A 406-nucleotide genomic window follows, 5' to 3' on the forward strand; every position below is an offset into this window, starting at 1 on the left:
GGCAAAAGTATTCTTAAGCCTTACTTCTTCAGGCAAAATGATAGACAAATATGACAAAAGAAAATACAGTGTAGACGAGAGGAGGGATACAGGAGCAGGAAAATGTGCTAGTCTGACTGTCTCTATTTTTCTGTCTATTTTTGTCTGTTTCTTTTGCTATGCTGCCTGCCAACCAACTTGCCAATTTGTTTTAGCATTCCATAAAAGTTTTTCCTTATATTCCAACGTGCAATTTTACATTCTAAACACTGAATTTATTATGAAACTAATTTTTTATGCACTGTAACTAGGAGTTTCAACATTTAGTGTAGAGTACAAGACTACACAGGATAGATATATCAACACTTACTAATAAAAAGGAGATAATGCTGATCTTAAATATAAGAACACAAAACTCACAGACTCT

The 406-nt window shown here is 33.3% G+C and overlaps 1 protein-coding gene across 1 annotated transcript in view; it reads right to left on the reverse strand.

The window, feature by feature from the left end:
• The window catches only part of LOC119592427 (ubiquitin carboxyl-terminal hydrolase 16-like), a 48003-nt gene that overhangs the window by 17369 nt on the left and 30228 nt on the right, over window positions 1-406 (reverse strand). The window lies entirely within an intron of this gene.

This window comes from Penaeus monodon, chromosome 30 (assembly GCF_015228065.2).
Source record: "Penaeus monodon isolate SGIC_2016 chromosome 30, NSTDA_Pmon_1, whole genome shotgun sequence".
In the NCBI taxonomy this organism is placed as follows: domain Eukaryota; kingdom Metazoa; phylum Arthropoda; class Malacostraca; order Decapoda; family Penaeidae; genus Penaeus; species Penaeus monodon.